Genomic DNA, 23,448 nt, shown 5'->3' with positions numbered 1-23,448 from the left:
AATTGAATCTTTGAATTGGACCAGATTTCCAGTATTGCCCTGGACCTTGGAGATTGATGGGCAAAACTGGAAAGTTACACCCGACCCCTAGACTCGATTATGATACTACACTAGGTGTCGGATTGGGCTATCTTTGATGTACCAATCAGTGAGATCCTTAGCGGGGGTCAAAACCTGGGTATGTTGGGACAGTCCGAGAATTCATCTGAGTGGGTGATCATAGTGACAGGATCAGCCCCTTTGTCGGACAAAGGTAATGATCGGGGATGCACTCTCACTGATGGAAACCAAGACTGCCGGCAGCCGATTTCAACCGTTGAGATTTGTTTTGCAAAATATATTTTATATAAGATATAAAAGTATATATGTATGGTTTCTAAATTGTTTGCAAGAAGGTTTTAATTCCCGGGATCCATATAAGTGGAGAGTGCGACACTGTTCCTTGCAGCCGAGGGAGAGGTCCTCTCTTGTCGGGCAGTGTATGATCATTATGGGCTGAGAGGTTATGTGTAAGACCATTGAGGATAATGCCTGATGGGCTAATCTTGCATCTGCCCACAGTCCCTGGGTGTTACAAGGTGGTTTGGCCCAGCGACCACTTAGTGTAAGTGTTGGGCCCATAGAGCTCATTTGATGGGTTTCAGGGGGTACACTGTCTTCAACAGTGCATTCGGCCAGGCCTTGTAACAAAGGCTGGACCGAACCCATGTGGCTGATGTGTAGATCAATGCTTGGGTCCCACGCCATACAAGGAAGCCCAACTGGGCCGCAATTTGGAAGGTTTTTGAGTACATAACCTTAAATGGGCCTTAAGCCCATTTCGAACTGGGCTGATTTGATCAGTCATTTAAAGGGGGCGAATATAAAGAGGGTCAGCTGAAAGGATTAGGCTTAGACCCTATCCACTCAAAGAGTCCAAGATCTAAATGGGATTTAGATCTGGAAACCTCCTAATTAGATTAGGAGACAGCTGATCTTATCTGCAGATAAGATAAGGGTTATCCCTTATCACTAAGGGACTTCTAACCCAAATATGATTTGGATTAGCAGCTCCTAATCTGATTAGGAGCTGATCCCTTTTGAGATTATAAAAGGGGAAGGGGGCGGCAGCCTACTACACAACAACATCCATAGCATTCTTCTCTTTGAAGAAAGAGAGATTGAGAGATTTCCTGCATACTGCGAATTCTCTCCTGCCGCCACCTTCCTGCTTTTGCCATTCCTTCAGTTCGATCTCCAGTTCTTGGGAGCAATCAAGATTGGATCTTGATTTCAATCTTTTGTGAAAAGATTGGTTGGAGCTGTACTCAAGTCGTCCAGTTGATCCTTACGAAGGATCAAGTTCTTTTGAAGAACGTTGCTGATTCTGCTCCACCCTGCACTGCGCCATCTTCAGTGGGAGCAGATTTTGGATCCTTCCTTAGGCGTGAACACCTCCATTGGGAGATAGTATTTCTCCGTATCAGGTATAATCCTCTCCCACTCCTTTTGGTTCAGATCTGGTTCAGTTTATGGTTCAAGATTGATCCTTGAAAATATGATTTTCTAAATAGGGAATACGATTCCCAGTTGAAGGGAGAGATAAAAATTTTGAAATTCGCCCCTTATTCCGCAATCTTTGGGCGTCCATAGGATGGATCTCTCATCCCTTCAGTCTAGACCTGGTATGTTTCCCCGTGTTGAGTCAAATTAAGCCGCAGGCTCCACTCCAGGTGGTGCCCTTTCATCAATTCCTTTAAGTTTCAGCCTTGCGACTGATGAGACTTAGAAGAACCTTATTTTGTCCCCTTAATTTCATCCTTTTACACTACTTTAGCACTTAACTGCACTCATCACTCTTGTATTTCGATTCATGGCAATAAAAAAGGCAATTGGAAGGAAACAGGCCAATTCGGGTGAATTCGCACAGTTTCGGTGACAGTCAGTGATCTGGGCCTAACTCACAGTTCCGGACTCCGAATTGGGCAATTCAAGAAGCATTAGAAAGAAGAAAGAAAGGCCCACAACTTTAATGTTTTGGGTTTTGACTGATTCGGCCCGCATCGAGTACGAAACTGGGCCCGAATCGGAGCAAATTCGTAGCCGGGCCCATTTAACAGCTAAAGCCCAACTCGCAGCAGCCCAAGTAGCAGAGAAGCCCAACTCGGATGCAAGAGTCTAGAGTCCTAATTCGAATGTAATCTCCCAAGAGGGAGAGAGTCTTATTAGATCTAAACTTTGAATGTAATCCTATAAGGATAAGAATGTTGGGGATTAGATAAGAGATATGATAGGATTAGTTCAAAGAAGATCAAGACTCCCTAAAGATAAGATGATCTCCTAGAAGGAGTTGGAAAACAGCCCTCTCCTTTGGCTATATAAAGAGGGGGGCGAACCAGCTCTAGCATCACTCATTCCAAGATCCAAGAGATCATCAAGAGGCCAAGAAGCTCAAGAAAGCAGTTCGGCTATGGAGAAGAAAGGCATGGAGATTGCGCAGATCATGAGCAGCTAAGCTTCTTTTTCTGGTTCAAGGGGAGATGATCGATTCTGTCATTGTGAGGTTCTATAGTTAATTTATTTTCTTGCTTTTTAATTCAAGTATTCATTGATTCTTGTGCATATTTTTATTGGATGTTGATGTTAATTAGTTTGACAAACTGAATTAATGTTGATCTTCCTATTGCTATCCATGATTTCGGTGACCCGTAATTGTCACGAATAATGGTACAAGTAGCAATTAGGTTGATATCTTTTTGGGTCAATTGTTCGTGACAGCCTTTGACCAATGTTTTAACATGGTTCAACCTAAAGGAATCGATGGAACAAAATTCAGTAATTGCAGCTATCTCAATTATTGTTATTTTGGTTTAACTGTTTTCACAAATCTTAATGCTATCATTGTCTAACATGGAACGCTATCGTACCCAGTTGAGTGGTGATAATTGTTGATCGAATGCTGGGTTTGGTCAACTGAATTAGGAAAACACATGGTTTATTATGGCTATCCTAATAAATCTAAGGTTAAATGCTTGAATTGCAAGAATGCTGAAATGTACCTAGGATCGATGGCCAATCGATTCAACCCGAACCCTTGAACCAGAATTCGGTAAGACTGATTTTCTCTTGTTTGTTTAGTTTGTTATTCATTTAATTTTAGTTATTAAATTTTCCCACACAATTACTTTATCCATTCGGCTAAGAGATTACTGATTTGCTCCCTGTGGGATTCGACCTATAACCACTTTTACTACAAATATTTTATTGTGGGACTAGTACTAATTTTGAGGGCTTCGACAACCCGTCAAAATTTTGGTGCCGTTGCCGGGGAGCAACGTTAATTTCTTAGCTATTACCTTCTTTTTGTTAACCTTCTTGTTTTATGACTCGTGCTTCTCAACGAGGTGAACTCGAGTACAACCCCGAAATTGAGAGGACCACCCGTCGGTTAAGGAAGGAGGCTAAGCAAAGGAAGGATCATTCACCTAAAAGGGTGAACACAGATCTCGATCTACCCACTTGTGATTTTCCCATCTTTGAAGAAGTAGAAAGAATGGCTGACAGAGAGAGGACATTAAGGGAGTTGGCTGCTGTTAGACAGTTTTGTATGCCCTTAGCTTCAATCAGAATGATGTACTTTATGAGTTTATTGTAAATGAATAAAGATACATATTTGATTCATGTTCCCTTGGTATGTTTCTGTGTAATACCCTTAAACTGGACACTTAATGAGACTCGTGTTAGTTTAGAATGTTCACAGCCAGTGGGTCGGTCTGGGGAGACCTATCCTGACAAGGCTGACACTGTAGTGCCACCAAGTCGGTTGGGGAGGCTTGTCTCAGCTGCCAGGGTGAGACCCTAAGCACATACAGTGTAGGATTCATTGAACCTATGAACTGGACCAGATTTCCAGTATTGCCCTGGACCTTGGAGATTGATGGGCAAAACTGGAAAGTTACACCCGACCCCTAGACTCGATTATGATACTGCACTAGGTGTCGGATTGGGCTATCTTTGATGTACCAATCAGTGAGATCCTTAGCGGGGGTCAAAACCTGGGTATGTTGGGACAGTCCGAGAATTCATCTGAGTGGGTGATCATAGTGACAGGATCAGCCCCTTTGTCGGACAAAGGTAATGATCGGGGATGCACTCTCACTGATGGAAACCAAGACTGCCGGCAGCCGATTTCAACCGTTGAGATTTGTTTTTGCAAAATATATTTTATATCAGATATAAAAGTATATATATATTATGGTTTCTAAAATGTTTGCAAAAGGTTTTAATTCCTGGGATCCATATAAGAGGAGAGTGCAACACTGTTCCTTGCAGCCGAGGGAGAGGTCCTCTCTTGTCGGGCAGTGTATGATCATTATGGGCTGAGAGGTTAAGTGTAAGACCATTGAGGATAATGCCTGATGGGCTAATCTTGTATCTGCCCACAGTCCCTGGGTGTTACAAGGTGGCTTGGCCCAGGGACCACTTAGTGTAAGTGTTGGGCCCATAGAGCCCATTTGATGGGTTTCAGGGGGTGCACTGTCATTAACAATGTATTCGGCCAGGCCTTGTAACAAAGGCTGGGCCGAACCCATGTGGCTGATGTGTAGATCAATGCTTGGGTCCCACGCCATACAAGGAAGCCCAACTGGGCAGCAATTTGGAAGTTTTTTTTGAGTACATAACCTTAATGGGCCTTAAACCCATTTCGAACTGGGCTGATTTAATCAGTCATTTAAAAAGGGGTGAATTCTGAAGTGGGTCAGCTAAAAGGATTGGGCTTAGACCCTATCCACTCAGAGAGTCCAAGATCTAAATAAGATTTAGATCTGGAAACCTCCTAATTAGATTAGGAGACAGCTGATCTTATCTGCAGATAAGATAAGGGTTATCCCTTATCACTAAGGGACTTCTAACCCAAATATGATTTGGATTAGCAGCTCCTAATCTGATTAGGAGCTGATCCCTTTTGAGATTATAAAAGGGGAAGGGGGCGGCAGCCTACTACACAACAACATCCATAGCATTCTTATCTTTGAAGAAAGAGAGATTGAGAGATTTCCTGCATACTGCGAATTCTCTCCTGCCGCCACCTTCCTGCTTTTGCCATTCCTTCAGTTCGATCTCCAGTTCTTGGGAGCAATCAAGATTGGATCTTGATTTCAATCTTTTAGGGAAAAGATTGGTTGGAGCTGTACTCAAGTCGTCCAGTTGATCCTTAAGAAGGGTCAAGTTCTTTTGGAAGAACGTTGCTGATTCTGCTCCACCCTGCACTGCGCCATCTTCAGTGGGAGCAGTCTTTGGATTCTTCCTTGGGCGTGAACACCTCCATTGGGAGATATTACATCTCTATATCAGGTACATTCCTCTCCCATTATTTTTGGTTCAGATCTGGTTTAGTTTATGGTTCAAGATTGATCCTTGAAAATATGATTTTCTAAATAGGGAATACGATTCCCAGTTGAAGGGAGAGAAAAATTTTTGAAATTCGCCCCTTATTCCGCAAAATTAATGGGCGTCCATAGGATGGATCTCTCATCCCTTCAGTGGTATCAGAGCCATGGTTCAAATCTTGAACCAGTTTGTTTCAGATCTGAACATGCACAAATGGGCAGAAGGTGTTCTACCCGATTTGCGCAGATATGGGTTTTGGGAAATTTTGTTCCCAAAATTAAAGGGCGAATAATCTGAAATTAATTTTATATAAATCTGATTATTATTTAGAATTGTTCTTTATGATTTTCTTGATTTATGGGCTGTTCGTACAAGAGGAGATCGAAATCTTGGTTTGCGCAGGGAACCTACAAGATTTGCAGTTTCCTGATTTATTTATTACATTTGGTCTGTAAATAATTTTTTTTTAATTTTAGACTCAATGTATAGGCATTCGATCTGATGTAATAATTAATAGAAATAGGATTTCTATTTTATTTTATTTTGGATCGAAGATGGCGGCACAGAAAGGGAGAAATCGTAGAGAAGAAGATTTCGCAGATGGGAGAATCGCTATCTGCGATTTGCAGTTTGTGAAACTGCATTCTGTGATCTAACCTCTGTTTTGCAGGATGGATTGTACGAACAGCCCTGATTGACTGATTGTTGTTTTTCTTTTATCAGTAATTAATTTCAGATTATTTTCTTGAATTAAAGATTTAATTAAAAATCAAACCCTAGACCCATTCGAACCAAGATTGGTTCAAACTGTTTGGACCAAATCTAGGGTTTAATCAAGGCTGAAAGTCAGCCCTAATTTTCCCACTAATGGGCCTAAGGATTGATATTTAATTGAATGGTTAATTCGGCCCAACCTGTAAAGGCCCAGTTTTAAACAGTTAAAACTGCTAAAAGCCCACTTAACCCTTAAAGCTATATGGGTTGAACCGTTTGGCCCATATACCTAGATAATGTTAATGGTTAATATTATGGATTTAAAATGGGCTTCAAATGGGCTTTACAGATAATTAATTGATTGGATCAATTTATCCCTACATGTGATGTATGGATGTGTGATGTGCTACGTACATGGGCCATAAGTGCTTGGCCCATGCTCAATCGACAGTGGCTCTTGCGCACACCATGGCTGAATGCACATCATTGCCATGGTGTCCCTTTTGGTCATTGGATAACCTCCCTCAGTGGTGGGCCCCACACCTCATCATGAGGTCTCGTGCGGCCTATGTGATTTCCCACATTTCCAGAGACAACCCGTAGTCTCCGTCACTGAGAAAGGAGGGAAATCACAGAGATAAATAAATGGAAATGGATCGTAGATTAAAATCCATATCTATGAAATGAACATGAATCGAATTAGGTCGTGGACTGATGTTTGCTCTTTTATCAGAAAATGGCAAACGGATCATTTGCAAAGCTACTTGATGACAACAAGTTGAAGGGCCCAAACTATGCTGACTGGTATAGGAACCTTATGTTGGTCTTAACCTCTGAGAAATTGGACAAGGTAGCAAAGAATCCTGCCCCGGATCGTCCGGGAGATAGGGCTTCTGAGGCCCGAAGAAGAGAATACCAAGAATGGGAGGAGAAAAACTCCCTTGCCCGCTGCTATATCATTGCCTCCTTAGACAATCCAATTCAGAGGCAGTTCGATCAGATCGAACTTGCTAAGGACGTATTGGACAGTCTTAGGACAATGTATGAAGAGCAGAATCGTTCTACTCGGCAGAAGGTCTTGAAACAGTTCATGACCGCGCAGATGTCCAAGGGCCAACAAGTTCACGACCATTGTCTTCGGATGATGGGCTATATCAACGAACTGGAGGCTCTTGGATCCGGGCTGGATCTGGTAACTCAGATCGATGCTATTCTCAACTCTCTGCCTCCATCCTTTAATCCATTCATCATGAACTACAACATGAACAAGCTGAACATCAGCTTGCAGGAACTCAGCAATATGTTGCAGAGGGCCGAAGAATTGATTAAAAAGGATGAGCCCATTGCCATGCTTGTTGAAACTGGCAAATCGGGCAAGAAAAGGATGGCAAAGAGAAAGCCCCAGAAAAAGGCTGCCAAACCCAAGAAACAGAGGAAGGACAAGGCATCAGATGCCTGTCAATTTTGCAAGAAGACCGGCCACTGGAAAAGGAATTGTCCTGCCTACCTGGAATCCAAGAAAGGTAACTTCGAAACTTGTGTTATAGAAACCAATTTGTTGGTAGCTTCTGCGTCCTGGTGTATTGACTCTGGGGCTTCAACTCATGCGTGTAACTCACTGCAGGGGTTCAAGGTCTATCACAGAAAGTGTTTGAGAAACACGTGGAAAGCATGGGACTCCGGCTAGTACCTGATTGGACCTATGTGCAAGTGGGAGCTGTTAGACAGTTTTGTATGCCCTTAGCTTCAATCAGAATGATGTACTTTATGAGTTTATTGTAAATGAATAAAGATACATATTTGATTCATGTTCCCTTGGTATGTTTCTGTGTAATACCCTTAAACTGGACACTTAATGAGACTCGTGTTAGTTTAGAATGTTCACAGCCGGTGGGTCGGTCTGGGGAGACCTATCCTGAGAAGGCTGACACTGTGGTGCCACCAAGTCGGTTGGGGTGGCCTGTCTCAGCTGCCAGGGTGAGACCCTAGGCACATACAGTGTAGGATTGATTAATTGAATCTTTGACTGGACCAGATTTCCAGTATTGCCCTGGACCTTGGAGATTGATGGGCAAAACTGGAATGTTACACCCGACCCCTAGACTCGATTGTGATACTGCACTAGGTGTCGGATTGGGCTATCTTTGATGTACCAATCAGTGAGATCCTTAGCGGGGATCAAAACCTGGGTATGTTGGGACAGTCGGAGAATTCATCTGAGTGGGTGATCATAGTGACAGGATCAGCCCCTTTGTCGGACAAAGGTAACGATCGGGGATGCACTCTCACTGATGGAAACCAAGACTGCCGGCAGCCGATTTCAACCGTTGAGATTTGTTTTGCAAAATATATTTTATATAAGATATAAAAGAATATATATGGTTTCTAAAATGTTTGCAAGAAGGTTTTAATTCCCGGGATCCATATAAGTGGAGAGTGCAACACTGTTCCTTGCAGCCGAGGGAGAGGTCCTCTCTTGTCGGGCAGTGTATGATCATTATGGGCTGAGAGGTTAAGTGTAAGACCATTGAGGATAATACCTGATGGCTAATCATGCATCTGCCCACAGTCCCTGGGTGTTACAAGGTGGCTTGGCCCAGGGACCTCCTTGGGTAAGTGTTGGGCCCGTAGAGCCCATTTGATGGGTTTCAGGGGGTGCACTGACTTTAACAGTGTATTCGGCCAGGCCTTGTAACAAAGGCTGGGCCGAACCCATGTGGCTGATGTGTAGATCAATGCTTGGGTCCCACGCCATACAAGGAAGAAGGGCCCCGATGGTAAAGTTGAGACCTTCAAGTCTCGTCTGGTGGCGAAAGGGTACACTCAGAAAGAGGGCATCGATTATGAGGAAACCTTTTCGCCTGTGGCCATTCTTAAATCCATTAAGATCCTGCTAGCTGTAGCAGCATACCATGATTATGAGATTTGGCAGATGGATGTCAAAACTGCATTCCTGAATGGAGATCTTACTGAAGATATCTATATGCAGCAGTCGTAAGGCTTCATTGCTGTAGGTCAGGAAAACATGGTACGTAAACTTAACAGATCCATTTATGGACTTAAGCAAGCTTCTAGAAGTTGGAACATCCGTTTTAACTCTGCTGTCAAATCGTTTGACTTCGAGCAGAATCCGGATGAACCCTGTGTCTACAGGAAGTACAGTGGGGATAAGGTTACCTTCTTGGTTCTGTATGTAGATGACATTCTACTCATTGGGAATGATGTAGGAATGTTAACTGCGGTCAAAGTATGGCTTTCACAGCAATTTTCCATGAAAGATCTTGGAGAAGCCTCCTATATACTGGGTCTTCGACTCTATAGAGATAGATCGAAGCGGATAATAGGATTATCCCAATCTGCTTACATTGATAAAATAGTCAAGAGATACCACATGGAAAACTCCAAGAAAGGAAATGTTCCTTTCAGGCACGGAGTCACTCTCTCCAAGAAGATGTCTCCCAAGACTTCTGAGGAGATTGATGGCATGAAAGACGTTCCTTATGCCTCAGCCATAGGGAGCATCATGTATGCCATGCTGTGCACTCGTCCTGACATAGCTCAGGCAGTGAGTGTAGTAAGCAGATTTTAGGCCAACCCAGGGCAGGAGCATTGGACTGCTATGATAAAACGTACTTAAGTACCTTCGAAGGACAAAAGAGTTTTGTCTGGTGTTCGACGGTAGCTCACTACAGATCCAGGGGTTTACAGATGCCGATTTCCAGTCAGACCCAGATGATAGAAAGTCTACATCTGGATATGTTTTCACGATAGTATCGTGTGTTGTTTCCTGAATGTCAGCAAACAGGGGTCCTAAGTAGCAAATTAATAGTCCACAACCCAAGCCGAAAGGATTGCCGTAAGTGAGGCTGCCTCTTGAATGAAGGTGTTCATTCCAGAATTGGGAATTCAGCACATCACCCATTCCATTGTTGTATGACAACGCTGGACCTACGGGAGGATAGTGTAAAAAGGTAGCATCAGCGGAGAATGTGGTAGACCCATTGACTAAGCCACTATCACAGAAAGTGTTTGAGAAACACGTGGAAAGCATGGGACTCCGGCTCGTACCTGATTGGACCTAAGTGCAAGTGGGAGCTGTTAGACAGTTTTGTATGCCCTTAGCTTCAATAAGAATGATGTACTTTATGAGTTTATTGTAAATGAATAAAGATACATATTTGATTCATGTTCCCTTGGTATGTTTCTGTGTAATACCCTTAAACTGGACACTTAATGAGACTCGTGTTAGTTTAGAATGTTCACAGCCGGTGGGTCGGTCTGGGGAGACCTATCCTGAGAAGGCTGACACTGTGGTGCCACCAAGTCGGTTGGGGTGGCCTGTCTCAACTGCCAGGGTGAGACCCTAGGCACATACAGTGTAGGATTAATTGAATCTTTGAACTGGACCAGATTTCCAGTATTGCCCTGGACCTTGGAGATTGATGGGCAAAACTGGAAAGTTACACCCGACCCCTAGACTCGATTATGATACTGCACTAGGTGTCGGATTGGGCTATCTTTGATGTACCAATCGGTGAGATCCTTAGCGGGGATCAAAACATGGGTATGTTGGGACAGTCTGAGAATTCATCTGAGTGGGTGATCATAGTGACAGGATCAGCCCCTTTGTCGGACAAAGGTAATGATCGGGGATGCACTCTCACTGATGGAAACCAAGACTGCCGGCAGCCGATTTCAACCGTTGAGATTTGTTTTGCAAAATATATTTTATATAAGATATAAAAGAATATATATGGTTTCTAAAATGTTTGCAAGAAGGTTTTAATTCCCGGGATCCATATAAGTGGAGAGTGCAACACTGTTCCTTGCAGCCGAGGGAGAGGTCCTCTCTTGTCGGGCAGTGTATGATCATTATGGGCTGAGAGGTTAAGTGTAAGACCATTGAGGATAATACCTGATGGGCTAATCTTGCATCTGCCCACAGTCCCTGGGTGTTACAAGGTGGCTTGGCCCCGGGACCTCTTAGGGTAAGTGTTGGGCCCGTAGAGCCCATTTGATGGGTTTCAGGGGGTGCACTGTCTTTTACAGTGTATTCGGCCAGGCCTTGTAACAAAGGCTGGGCCGAACCCATGTGGCTGATGTGTAGATCAATGCTTGGGTCCCACGCCATACAAGGAAGAAGGGCCCCGATGGTAAAGTTGAGACTTTCAAGTCTCGTCTGGTGGCGAAAGGGTACACTCAGAAAGAGGGCATCGATTATGAGGATACCTTTTCGCCTGTGGCCATTCTTAAATCCATTAAGATCCTGCTAGCTGTAGCAGCATACCATGATTATGAGATTTGGCAGATGGATGTCAAAACTGCATTCCTGAATGGAGATCTTACTGAAGATATCTATATGCAGCAGCCGTAAGGCTTCATTGCTGTAGGTCAGGAAAACATGGTATGTAAACTTAACATATCCATTTATGGACTTAAGCAAGCTTCTAGAAGTTGGAACATTCGTTTTAACTCTGCTATCAAATCGTTTGACTTCGAGCAGGTAGGCAGGATAATTCCTTTTCCAGTGGCCGGTCCTTTTGCAAAAATGGCAGGCATCTGATGCCTTGTCCTTCCTCTGTTTCTTGGGTTTGGCAGCCTTTTTCTGTGGCTTTCTCTTCGCCTTCCTTTTCTTGCCCGATTTGCCAGTTTCAACAAGCATGGCAATGGGCTCATCCTTTTTAATCAATTCTTCGGCCCTCTGCAACATATTGCTGAGTTCCTGCAAGCTGACGTTCAGCTTGTTCATGTTGTAGTTCATGATGAATGGATTAAAGGATGGAGGCAGAGAGTTGAGAATAGCATCGATCTGAGTTACCAGATCCAGTCCGGATCCAAGAGCCTCTAGTTCGTTGATATAGCCCATCATCCGAAGACAATGGTCGTGAACTTGTTGGCCCTTGGACATCTGCGCGGTCATGAATTGTTTCAAGACCTTCTGCCGAGTAGAACGATTCTGCTCTTCGTACATTGTCCTAAGACTGTCCAATACGTCTTTAGCAAGTTCGATCTGATCGAACTGCCTCTGAATTGGATTGTCCAAGGAGGCAATGATATAGCAGCGGGCAAGGGAGTTTTTCTCCTCCCATTCTTGGTATTCTCTTCTTCGGGCCTCAGAAGCCCTATCCCCCGGACGATCTGGGGCAGGATTCTTGGCTACCTTGTCCAATTTCTCAGAGGTTAAGACCAACATAAGGTTCCTATACCAGTCAGCATAGTTTGGGCCCTTCAACTTGTTGTCATCAAGTAGCTTTGCAAATGATCCATTTGCCATTTTTTGATAAAAAAGCAAACATCAGTCCACGACCTAATTTGATTCATGTTCATTTCATAGATATGGATTTTAATCTACGATCCATTTCCATTTATTCATCTCTGAGATATCCCTCCTTTCTCAGTGACGGAGACTACGGGTTGTCTCTGGAAATGTGGGAAATCACATAGGGTGCATGAAGCCAACTGTTTCAGCTGCATAACCCCACCACCTTTCTGTGAAGGATCATATCCACTCATCATATGAGTTTTCCCTTTGGCCTCTGTCAGACATGGTTCAAATCCATTTTCAGGTAAACCTTTCTGTCCAGTGAGTGCTTACCCATCATATTCGTGAACGCCAAGGTACCGTGAGAGAGTTCCCATTTTCTGGTGAAGCCCCTCCCACATCGGTCTATGACGCCCCTATCATCTTATGAAACACTTAGACAAGCCCAACAGCAAATGGATAGCCCATTTTCTGGTGCGTTTCCTCATTACTGAAGGACCCATCTTCGTGCTAATGATGGAAGGCCTTTAGAGAGTTCATCATATGAATCTCCCTATCACATGCACTCATATTATCTGGAGGGAACAGATAATTACGCCCTAGTTCTATCTTTAGGTCAAACCAAAGTGGCTCCCACTGACTTTCATAAAGCCAGATTTTGGTGGGCCTAAATCGGCTAGGGTTCCGCACGAGACCTCATGATGAGGTGTGGGGCCCACCACTGAGGGAGGTCATCCAATGACCAAAAGGGACACCATGGCAATGATGTGCATTCAGCCATGGTGTGCGCAAGAGCCACTGTCGATTGAGCATGGGCCAAGCACTTATGGCCCATGTACGTAGCACATCACACATCCATACATCACATGTAGGGATAAATTGATCCAATCAATTAATTATCTGTAAAGCCCATTTGAAGCCCATTTTAAATCCATAACATTAACCATTAATATTATCTAGGTATATGGGCCGAACGGTTCAACCCATATAACATTAACCATTTGAAGCCCATTTGAACCAATCTTGGTTCGAATGGGTCTAGGGTTTGATCTTTAATTAAATCTTTAATTCAAGAAAATAATCTGAAATTAATTACTGATAAAAGAAAAACAACAATCAGTAAATCAGGGTTGTTCGCACAATCCATCCTGCAAAACAGAGGTTAGATCACAGAATGCAGTTTCACAAACTACAAATCGCAGATAGGTATTCTCCCATCTGCGAAATCTTCTTCTCTGCGAAATCTCCCTTTCTGCGCCGCCATCTTCGATCCAAAATTAAAATAAATAGAAATCCTATTTCTATTAATAATTACATCAGATCGAATACCTATACATTGAGTCTAGAAAAAAAAAAATTTACAGACCAAATGTAATAAATAAATCAAGAAACTGCAAATCTTGCAGGTTCCTTGCGCAAACCAAGATTTCGATCTCCTCTTGTATGAACAGCCCATAAATCAAGAAAATCAAAAAGAACAATTCTAAATAATAATCAGATTTATATAAAATTAATTTCAGATTATTCGCCCATTAATTTTGGGAACAATATTTCCCAAAACCCATATCTGCGCAAATCGGGTAGAACACCTTCTGCCCATTTGCGCAGGTTCAGATCTGAAACAAAATGGTTCAAGATTTGAACCATGGCTCTGATACCACAGAAGAGATGAGAGATCCATCCTATGGACGCCCAAAGATTGTGGAATAAGGGGCGAATTTCAAAAATTTTATCTCTCCCTACAACTGGGAATCGTATTCCCTATTTAGAAAATCATATTTTCAAGGATCAATCTTGAACCATAAACTGAACCAGATCTGAACCAAAAGGAGTGGGAGAGGATTATACCTGATACGGAGAAATACTATCTCCCAATGGAGGTGTTCACGCCCAAGGAAGGATCCAAAATCTGCTCCCACTGAAGATGGCGCAGTGAAGGATGGAGCAGAATCAGCAATGTTCTTCAAAAGAACTTGACCCTTCGCAAGAATCAACTGGACGGATTGTGAGTACAGCTCCAACCAATCTTTTCCCAAAAGATTGAGATCAAGATCAAATCTTGATTACTCCCAAGAACTGGAGATCGAACTGAAGGAATGGCAATGGCAGGAAGGTGGCGGCAGGAGAGAATTCACAGTATGCAGGAAATCTCTCAATCTCTCTTTCTTTAAGAGAAGAATGCTGTTGATGATGTAAAAGGCTGCCGCCCCCTTCCCCTTTTTCTCAAAGGGATCAGCTCCTAATCAGATTAGGAGTTGCTAATCCAAATCATATTTGGGTTAGAAGTCCCTTAGTGATAAGGGATAATCCTTATCTTATCTGCAAATCAGATCAGCTGTCTCCTAATCTAATTAGGAGGTTTCCAGATCTAAATCTTATTTAGATCTTGGACTCTCTGAGTGGATAGGGTCTAAGCCCAATCCTTTTAGCTGACCCACTTCAGAATTCGCCCCCTTTAAATGACTGATCAAATCAGCCCAGTTCGAAATGGGCTTAAGGCCCATTAAGGTTATGTACTCAAAAACCTTCCAAATTGCTGCCCAGTTGGGTTTCCTTGTATGGCGTGGGACCCAAGCATTGATCTACACATCAGCCACATGGGTTCAGCCCAGCCTTTGTTACAAGGCCTAGCTGAATGCACTGCTGAAGACAGTGTACCCCCTGAAACCCATCAAATGAGCTCTATGGGCCCAACACTTACACTAAGTGGTCCCTGGGCCAAGCCAGGGACTGTGGGCAGATGCAAGATTAGCCCATCAGGCATTATCCTCAATGGTCTTACACTTAACCTCTCAGCCCATAATGATCATACACTGCTCGACAAGAGAGGACCTCTCCCTCGGCTGCAAGGAACAGTGTTGCACTCTCCACTTATATGGATCCCGGGAATTAAAACCTTCTTGCAAACAATTTAGAAACCATACATATATACTTTTATATCTTATATAAAATATATTTTGCAAAACAAATCTCAACGGTTGAAATCGGCTACCGGCAGTCTTGGTTTCCATCAGTGAGAGTGCATCCCCGATCATTACCTTTGTCCGACAAAGGGGCTGATCCTGTCACTATGATCACCCACTCAGATGAATTCTCGCACTGTCCCAACATACCCAGGTTTTGACCCCCGCTAAGGATCTCACTGATTGGTACATCAAAGATAGCCCAATCCGACACCTAGTGCAGTATCATAATCGAGTCTAGGGGTCGGGTGTAACTTTCCAGTTTTGCCCATCAATCTCCAAGGTCCAGGGCAATACTGGAAATCTGGTCCAGTTCAAAGATTCAATTAATCCTACACTGTATGTGCCTAGGATCTTACCCTGGCAGCTGAGACAGGCCACCCCAACCGACTTGGTGGCCCCACAGTGTCAGCCTTGTCAGGATAGGTCTCCCCAGACCGACCCACTGGCTGTGAACATTCTAAACTAACACGAGTCTCATTAAGTGTCCAGTTTAAGGGTATTACACAGAAACATACCAAGGGAACATGAATCAAATATGTATCTTTATTCATTTACAATAAACTCATAAAGTACATCATTCTGATTGAAGCTAAGGGAATACAAAACTGTCTAACACATCACATGGATCTCCCTATCGCATGCATTCATATTTGCTGGAGGGAACGAAATTACGCCCTAGTTCTAGTTTAGGTCAAACCAGAGTGGCTCCCACTGACTTTCATAAAGTCAGATTTCTGGTGGGCCTTAAGCGGATAGGGGTTCCGTACGCATCCCTTTTCAGGGTTGTGGGGCCCACCAAACAAAGAGGGGTCATCTAATGACCTTAAGGGACACCATGGCAATGATGTGCATTCAGCCATGGTGTGCACAAGAGCCACTAACGAGTCTTCATGGGCCAAGTGCTTATGGCTCATGGTCGCAGCACATCAAACATCCAAACATCGCATGTAAAGGAGGAATTCATCCAATCAATTAATTGCTGTAAAAGTCCATCGAATAGTCCATTTAAAAACTAAATCCTTAACAATTAATGTTTACTAGGTGTATGGGCTGAATCGCAGTTAGCAGTTCAGCCCATACAGCTTATCTCACAATAATGGGCTTTTGCAGTTTTAACCCTTTTAAAACTGGGCTTTACAGGTGGGCCGAATTAATCCCTGTTATTGAACATCAGATTTGGAACAGCAAGTGTGAGAAATATGGATTGAAAAATCAGTCCCCTTTGAAACCCAGATTCGGTCCAAACAGTTTTGGTCCAATCTAGTCCGAAAAAGGTCCAAAACTGATTTTCAATTCAAGAATTAATTCATCAAAGATCTTAAATTAATAATCTTGAATTTTAAACAAACACAAATCAATTATGGACTGTTCGCACCACCTGCAAAACAGAGGTTAATCTCCAATGTTGCAGTTTAACAAACTGCAAATCGCAGGAAGCGATTTCTCCATCTGCAAATCTCCAGCGCCACCATCTTCTTCCTTCTTCTTTAATCAAGAAAATAAATAACAGAAATCCTATTTCTATTAATTAATTACATTCTTGATCAAATCCTATACATTCAGTCTAGAAAATAAAAAAAAAAATTATTTACAGACCGAATTAAATGAAATAAATAAAAAGAAAGGAAAAAGGGTGCGCAGACCATCTGCGCCAAATCTGCACTGCAATCTCCAGGTTTGAACAGTCCATTAAATCAAAATAAATAAAGAACAATTCTAAATAAATTTTGGATTTAACAAAATTAATTTCAGATCAATCGCCCCTAACAAGAAACCATTTCTTGAAAAAAAAAAGAAAGGAATCAGCGTAAATCTTGTAAAAACAATTTTTATCCATCTGCGCAGGGTCAGATCTGATTTTCTTTTGGTTCAAGATTCGAACCTGTGGCTCTGATACCACTGAAGGAATGGTAGGATCCATTTAATGGACGCCAAAAAGGTTGCGGAATGCGTGGCCGAATTTCAAAAATTTCATACCTTCCTCCGACTGGGAATCGTATTCCCTAAATTTAGAATACCATATTCAAGAATCTTATTTGAACCATAATCGAACCAGATCTGAACCACAAGGTAAAAGGGAGGATTATACCTGATCTGGAGAAGCAGTATCCCCCAAAGTTGGTGTTCACGCCCAAAGAAGAAACCAAGTTGGTTGGGGTGTAATACCCATAAACTGGACACTTAATGAGACTCATGTTAGTTTAGAATGTTCATAGCCAGTGGGTCGGTCTGGGGAGACCTATCCTGATAAGGTTGACACTGTGGTGCCACTGAGTCGGTTGGGGTGGCCTATCTCAGGTGCCAGGGTGAGACCCTAGGCACATACAGTGTAGGATTAATTGAATCTTTGAACTGGACCAGATTTTCAATATTGCCCTGGACCTTGGAGATTGATGGGCAAAACTGGAAAGTTACACCCGACCTCTATACTCGATTATGATACTGCACTGGGTGTCGGTTGGGCGGTCTTTGATGTACCAATCAGTGAGATCCTTAGCGGGGGTCAAAACTTGGGTATGTTGGGACAGTCTGAGAATTCATCTGAGTGGGTGATCATAGTGACAGGATCAGCCCCTTTGTCGGACAAAGGTAATGATCGGGCATGCACTCTCACTGATGGAAACCAAGACTATCGGTAACCGATTTCAACCGTTGAGATTTGTTTTGCAAAGTATATTTTATATGAGATGTAAAAGTATATATATTATGGTTTCTAAAATGTTTGCAAGAAGGTTTTAATTTCCGTGATCCATATAAGTAGAGAGTGCAACACTGTTCCTTGCAGCCGAGGGCGAGGTCCTCTCTTGTCGGGTAGTGTATGATCATTATGGGCTGAGAGTTTAAGTGTAAGACCATTGAGGATAATACCTGATGAGCTAATCTTGCATCTGCCCACAGTCCCTGGGGGTTACAAGGTGGCTTGGCCCAGTGACCACTTAGGGTAAGTGTTGGGCCCATAGAGCCCATAAGATGGGTTTCAGGGGGTGCACTGTCCATAACAGTGTATTCGGCCAGGCCTTATAACAAAGGCTAGGCTGAACCCATGTGGCTGATATGTAGATCAATGTTTGGGTCCCACGCCATACAAGGAAGCCCAACAGGGCAGGAGTTGGGTCCCATGTATTCTGCACCCTGCGAATACTCTCTTGCCGCCTCCTTACTGCCGCCGCCATTACCTTCAATTCGATCTCCAGTTCTTGGGAGAAATCAAGATCTGATCTTGATACCAATCTTTTGGGAAAAGATTGATTGGAGCTGTACTCACAATCCATCCAATTGATTTTTGCGAAGGGTCAAGTTCTTTTGGAAGAACATTGCTGATTCTGCTCCATCCTGCACTGCGCCATCTTCAGTGGGAGCAGATTTTGGATCCTTCTTTGGGCGTGAACACCTCCATTAGGAGATACTGTTTCTCCGTATCAGGTACATCCTCCCTCCTACTCCTTTTGGTTCAGATCTGGTTTGGTTCATGGTTCAAGATTGATCTTTGAAAAATATGTTTTTCTAAAATAGGGAATGCGATTCCCAGTTGAAGGGAGAGAAAAATTTTTGAAATTCGCCCCCTTATTCCGCTAGATCTTGGCGTCCATACGATGGATCTCTCATCCCTTCACTGGTTCAGTTTATGGTTCAAGATTGATCCTTGAAAAATATGATTTTTCTAAAATACGGAATACGTTTCCCAGTAGGATGGAGAGAAATTTTTGAAATTTGCCCATTCTATTCCGCAAGAATCGGGCATCCATATGATGGATATCTCATCCCTTTAGTGGGATCAGAGCCAGGTTCAAAGTCTTTAACCGAATTGGATCAAATCTGAACCTGTGCAAATGGGCAGAAGGTGTTCTACCCGATTTGCGCAGATGTAATGTTTTTCTAGAAAATTTGTTTCTAGTTGATGGGCGATTAATCAAGAAGTAAATTTTATAAATCTGATTATTATATAGAACTGTTCTTTATGATTTTCTTGATTTATGGGCTGTTCGTACACTTGGAGATCGAAATCTTGATTTGCGCAGGGAACCTGCGATTTTGCAGTTTCTTGTATATTTAATTACATTTGGTCTGTAAATTATTTTTTTTATTTTTAGAAACCAATTTATTGGTAGCTTCGGAACATGTGTTATAGAAACCAATTTATTGGTAGCTTCTCCGTCCTGGTGTATTTACTCCAGGGCTTCAACTCATTATTGGTAACTTCTGCGTCCTGGAATCCAAGAAAGGTAATTTCGAAACTTGTGTTAAGAAACCAATTTACTCCGGGGCATCAACTCATGCGTGTAACTCACTGCAGGGGTTCAAGGTAAGCAGAAGGCTGAGTGAAGGAGAAGTGACACTCTACTTGGGGACTAATGCAACTGTTGCAGCCGCGGCCAATGGAATCGTGGAGTTATTTTTTAGAGAAGGAACGATTGTACTGAAAGATTGTCTTTATGTACAAAATTTAAGGAGAATTTAGATTTCTATGTCAAAACTGTGTAGATGGTTATTCTGTCTTCTTTAGTAATACGATTACTATTAAAAGAAACAACATATTCATTGCATACGGGGAACTGGAGAACGATCTCTATGTTCTACATCCTTCTCTAGAAACTAACATAACCGAAACTACGTTGGCTGAAATCCCCAAGAAGAGAGCCCGTGTTACAGTTAATCCCACGTGTCTGTGGCATTACCGACTTGGCCACATCAGTGTTGACCGAATCACAAGGTTGGTAAAGGATGGTCCTTTGGATTTTCTAACTGTAGAAGATCTTCCCATCTGTGAGCCTTGCCTACAAGGCAAGATGATGAAATGACCATTTAACGGTAAGCCTGAAAGATGTACAGGCACACTTGACCTAATACAAACTGATGTATGTGGTCCCCTGAGTGTTAGGACACGGAACCAACACGTGTATTTCATCACCTTCATAGATGATTTTTCACGATATGGTTACGTGTATCTAATGAGACACAAATCTGAATCCTTTGAAAAGTTCAAAGAGTTCAAACAAGAGGTCAAGAAACAATTAGGGAGAGAAATTAAAGCCCTTCGATCAGATCGAGGTGGCGAATATCTCTCTGATGAATTCAGGGACTACTTAAAGGACAATGTGATAGTATCACAGTTAGCTCCTCCTGCTACACCACAACTTAACGGTGTTTTAGAGAGGAGGAATAGGACCTTATTGGATATGGTCCGGTCGCTTCTCATACACTCAGAGTTACCCACATCCTTTTGGGGTTACGCATTAGAGACTGCGATTTACGTGCTGAATCGGGTTCCAACCAAATCGGTTCCAAAAACTCCATATGAACTTTGGACAGGAAAGAAACCAAGTGTCAGACACTTGAAGATTTACAGTTGTCCAGCACACATTAAAAGAATGAGTGCAGACAAGTTGGAATCCAAGACCAGCCGTTGCCTATTTGTAGGCTACCCAAAAGGCTCTGTAGGTTATCTATTCTATGACCCAAGTGAGCAAAAAGTGTACTGCAGTCGAAATGCGCAATTCTTGGAAACCGATTACATCCTGGACACCCATCATCAGGAAATTGTTCTTGATGAGAGCTCAGGAGCAGTGGGAGATGTCCCACAAGTTCCAGGTAGTGACCAACCTAGAAGATCCACTTGGTTATCCAGGCCACCAGTCAGTTATGGTTATGACCAGGATAGTTACATGGTGGAAACTGTGACTAGTGAGGAGGACCCCATGACTTACACGGAAGCTATGTTGGACATAGACTCCCAGAAGTGGATGGGGGCCATGAGAGCAGAGATGGACTCAATGGAGACCAATGGAGTCTGGACTTTATTAGATCCGCCTCCCGGGGTAAAAGCAATCAGTTGCAAATGGATTTACAAGAGGAAGAAGGGCCCCGATGGTAAGGTTGAGACCTTCAAAGCTCATCTGGTGGTGAAAGAGTAGACTCAGAAAGAGGGCATCGATTATGAGGAAACCTTTTCGCCTGTGCCCATGCTTAAATCCATTAGGATCCTGCTAGCTGTAGCAGCATACTATGATTATGAGATTTAGAAGATGGATGTAAAAACTGCATTCCTGAATGGAGATCTTACTGAAGATATCTATATGCAGCAGCCGCAAGGCTTCATTGCTGCAGGTCAGGAAAACATGGTATGTAAACTTAACAGATCCATTTATGGACTTAAGCAAGCTTCTAGAAGTTGGAACATCCGTTTTGACTCTTCTGTCAACTCGTTTGACTTCGAGCAGAATCCGGATGAACCCTGTGTCTACAAAAAATACAGTGGAGATAAGGTTACCTTCTTGGTTCTGTATATAGATGACATTCTACTCATTGGGAATGATGTAGGAATGTTAACTACGGTGAAAGTATGGCTTTCACAGTAATTCTCCATGAAAGATCTTGGAGAAGCCTCCTATATACTGGGTCTTTGACTCTATAGAGATAGATCGAAGCGGATAATAGGATTATCCCAATCTGCTTACATTGATAAAATAGTCAAGAGATACAGCATGGAAAACTCCAAGAAAGGAAATGTTCCTTTCAGGCACGGAGTCACTCTCTCCAAGAAGATGTCTCCCAAGACTTCTAAGGAGATTGATGGCATGAAAGACGTTCCCTATGCCTCTGTCGTAGGGAGCATCATGTATGCCATGCTATCCACTCGTCATGACATTGCTCAGTCAGTGAGTGTAGTAAGCAGATTTCAGGCCAACCAAGGGCAAGAGCACTGGACTGCTTTGAAAAACATACTTAAGTACCTTCGAAGGACAAAATAGTTTTATCTAGTATTCGATGGTAGCTCACTATAGATCCAAGGGTATATAGATGCCGATTTCCAGTCGGATCCAGATGATAGAAAGTCTACATCTGGATATGTTTTCACGATAGGATCGTGTGTTGTTTGCTAAAAAGCAGCAAACAGGGGTCCACTGCAGACTCCAGGACCGAGGCCAAGTACATTGCCGCAAGTGAGGCTGCCAAAGAAGCCGTCTGGATGAAGAAATTCATTCATGAGTTGGGAGTAGTTCCATCCAGCACATCATCCATCCCATTGTTGTGTGACAACAATGGAGCCATTGCTCAGGCTAAGGAGCCACGAGCCCACTCGAAGTCGAAGCACATCGAGAGGAAGTACCACGTACTGCGGGAGATTGTTGGTAGAGGGGACGTCCTGATTCAGAAGGTAGCATCAGCGGAAAATGTAGCAGACCCATTGACGAAGCCACTATCACAGAAAGTGTTTGAGAAACACGTGGAAAGCATAAGACTCCTGCTAGTACCTGATTGGACCTAAGTGCAAGTGGGAGCTATTAGACAGTTTTGTATTCCCTTAGTTTCAATCAAAATGATGTACTTTATGAGTTTATTGTAAATGAATAAAAGTGCATATTTGATTCATGTTCCCTTGGTTTGTTTCTGTGTAATACCCTTAAACTGGACACTGAATGAGACTCGTGTTAGTTTAGAATGTTCACAGCCAGTGGGTCGGTCTGGGGAGACCTATCCGGACAAGGCTGACACTGTGGTGCCACCAAGTCGGTTGGGGTGGCCTGTCTCAGCTGCCAGGGTGAGACCCTAGGCACATACAGTGTAGGATTAATTGAATCTTTGAACTGGACCAGATTTCCAGTATTGCCCTGGACCTTGGAGATTGATGGGCAAAACTGGAAAGTTACACCCGACCCCTAGACTCGATTATGATACTGCACTAGGTGTCGGATTGGGCTATCTTTGATGTACCAATCAGTGAGATCCTTAGCGGGGGTCAAAACCTGGGTATGTTGGGACAGTGCGAGAATTCATCTGAGTGGGTGATCATAGTGACAGGATCAGCCCCTTTGTCGGACAAAGGTAATGATCGGGGATGCACTCTCACTGATGGAAACCAAGACTGCCGGCAGCCGATTTCAACCGTTGAGATTTGTTTTGCAAAGTATATTTTATATGTGATATAAAAGTATATATATTATGGTTTCTAAAATGTTTGCAAGAAGGTTTTAATTCCCGGGATCCATATAAGTAGAGAGTGCAACACTGTTCCTTGCAACCGAGGGAGAGGTCCTCTTTTGTCGGGCAGTGTATGATCATTATGGGCTGAGAGGTTAAGTGTAAGACCATTGAGGATAATACCTGATGGGCTAAACTTGCATCTGCCCACTGTCC

This window comes from Nelumbo nucifera, chromosome 1 (genome assembly GCF_055504915.1).
Source record: "Nelumbo nucifera cultivar China Antique chromosome 1, China Antique-T2T, whole genome shotgun sequence".
NCBI lineage: Eukaryota > Viridiplantae > Streptophyta > Magnoliopsida > Proteales > Nelumbonaceae > Nelumbo > Nelumbo nucifera.
This window is presented reverse-complemented; position numbering follows the sequence as displayed.